A 2500-nucleotide genomic window follows, 5' to 3' on the forward strand; every position below is an offset into this window, starting at 1 on the left:
GGGGGGAGGCGACGGGGGTGACCCCCGTCCCCGGCACGCACACGCGCGCGCGGCAGCACGGCACGGTACCACCGCGGTACCCACCCGCAGACAGCCGCCCGCGCGGGAGGCCGGGGGCGAGGCCCGCGCCTCCCCCCTTCTCTCTCCCCACCGCCGCGCCAGGCCCGACCGGCTCGACGAACCCTGGCGGTCCCGGGGGGACGAGCTCCACCCAGCGGGTGCTCCGGGAGCGGGGAGCTTCGGAGCGCTCCCCGAGTCTCGATTTAGGGGGACGAAGGCCCTCGGCAGCCCGCCGCCGCCGGGCTGCGGGGAACGACTCCCCGGGCCCGGGGCCGCGCGCGTGCGCGGGCCTGCGAGGCACCCCAGCCGCGCCGCTGCGACCGCCGCCCCGCCGCGAGGCGAGGGGCGGCGGCACAGGCGGGCGATTGATCGTCAAGCGACGCTCAGACAGGCGTAGCCCCGGGAGGAACCCGGGGCCGCAAGTGCGTTCGAAGTGTCGATGATCAATGTGTCCTGCAATTCACATTAATTCTCGCAGCTAGCTGCGTTCTTCATCGACGCACGAGCCGAGTGATCCACCGCTAAGAGTTGTCTGGCTTTCGGCACCGCCCCGCACGCGCGAGGGGGCCAGGACAGCTCACCACAGGCAAGCGGCCCTTACGGAGGATGGCCCACCGCCCGACCGACCGCCCCCCTCCGCACGCGCGGAGGGGGCACGGCGCAGCACGACGGAGAAAGCCTGGCCTCTGCTGACCGTACAAGCACACACAGAGAGAGAGGGTGGGGGGGAAAGGCACGGGGAAAAAACTCCGAACGGCAAGGCTGGGGAGCCCGCGCTCCCGACCGACCCCGGAAATGCCTTGACCGTGTCGGAGCCGGCCCAGGCGCACGGGCTCGGCCCGGCCTCTGCGCAGAGGCAGCGATGCGCCCGACCGCGCGCGCCCTGCCCGCCACGCTCCGGACGACACGGCTGCTGCTGCTGGGCAGCAGCGGGGAGCCCCACCGGCCCCGCGCGCCCCTCCGTGCCGGCTGCGCCGCGCTACGACAGGCAGCTCCCCCCGGGCACGTCCCGACGGCGACTCGGCGGCCACGCCGCCGGCTCCGAGAGGCGGCAACCGCCAAGAGCCGGCGACGCACCGCCCGCGGCCTGCCGGACGGCACCCGCTGCCGCACCGGAGCGGCTGCCCTCCCGGAACCACCGCCACCGCTTCTCGCCTCGGCCCCCTTCCACGGGCACGCCCCAGGTGGAAGGCGGACGGCGCTAAGTCGGGGACAGCGCCCGCTCCCCCCGTTTCCACGCGGAGACCGCGCGTGGGGTGCCCCCGCCCGCCCCCGCCCACCTGCCCGGCGCGGCCGGGAAGCGCGACGGGGAAGCGGCGGGCAGGGCCCGGGGCGGGACAGCCGCGGCCGGCAGCGGGAGCCCTCCGGCCGACCGACAGGCCGAGCGGCGCCGCCGCCGCTCGGCCGGGGTGACGCCCTTGGCAGCAGCCAGTGGCGGAGACCGCCGAGCGCTCGCCAGGGCGAGGGGTGGGGGGGGGAACAGAGCGCAGCGCGGCGCAGCGCGGCGACGGAGGCGCGGCGACCCGGCAGCCGCCCAGCGAGCCCCCACCGCGGGGACCCGCCACCCCGGGCAGTGAGCCCGCGCTCACGCCGGGGTCGCCCGTTTCGAGGCAGGCAGGCCGGCTACGGCCGACCGCACCGCGGCCTCCACCGAGACCGGACCGCGGAGAGGAGGGGGCAGCGGGACCCCTCCCCGGCACGGCTGCCCGCGGGACGAGCACGGGCGGCAGGCCAACCGAGGGCCTCGGTGGGAGGAACTCCCGGCCCCTTTAAGGCACCGCCGCCCGGCCGCCCCCCGGGTCGCATCGAGCCGCCCGCGTCTTTAAACCTCCGCCCGGCTCCACGGCCTTCGACCCCCGGGCTTGCCGAGGGAGGGCCGCGGAGGCGCGGACGCTAGGTACCTGGCCCTGGGGTGAGGGAAACGACCTGAAGGCCCCGCGGGGGTGCCTCCCCCGCTGCCGCCCTCGGGGGAGCGTCCGCCCGCGGGGGCGCGCCCGACATCCACCGCCACCACCACGTCCTCCGGTTCCCGGGGCCCGGGGTTTCCCTCAGTAGCCCGGCGCTGCGCCCGGGAGGAGAGCCGTGGCTCGGGCCGCCCGCTGGCGCGGGACGCAGCCCGGCGGGGGCCTCGCCCACCAGGAGAGGCGGCGGCAGAGCCACCCCCCCCGCCCCGGCTCCCTCGTGGGGGAGAGGTGCGGGGAGAGCGGGGAACAGCCGCCGCCCCACCCGGCGCCGCGTACCCGCCCGGAACGCCCGGAGGCCTTTCGCCTGCGCGGCCGGCCGGACTGCTCCGCAAGCAGCCCGACACGGTGCGGGCAGGGTCGCGGGAGACGCCTCCCGCGACCCCGGAGGACCCCTCTCTCCTCTCGCGCCGCTCGCGCCCTGCTGCACCCGTCCTCGCCACCGGCTCGCCGCTTCCTCCTGCCCGAGCGGGCTCGGC

General features: G+C 77.6%; 1 non-coding gene across 1 annotated transcript; it reads right to left on the reverse strand.

Moving 5' to 3' along the window:
• Positions 1-437: 437 nt before the first annotated feature.
• Positions 438-590, reverse strand: LOC126034816 (5.8S ribosomal RNA). The gene has a single exon (XR_007504772.1). It is a non-coding gene; the product is annotated as a 5.8S ribosomal RNA (ribosomal RNA).
• Between the last annotated feature and the right edge of the window lie 1910 nt (positions 591-2500).

This window comes from Accipiter gentilis, chromosome 35, assembly GCF_929443795.1.
Source record: "Accipiter gentilis chromosome 35, bAccGen1.1, whole genome shotgun sequence".
NCBI lineage: Eukaryota > Metazoa > Chordata > Aves > Accipitriformes > Accipitridae > Astur > Astur gentilis.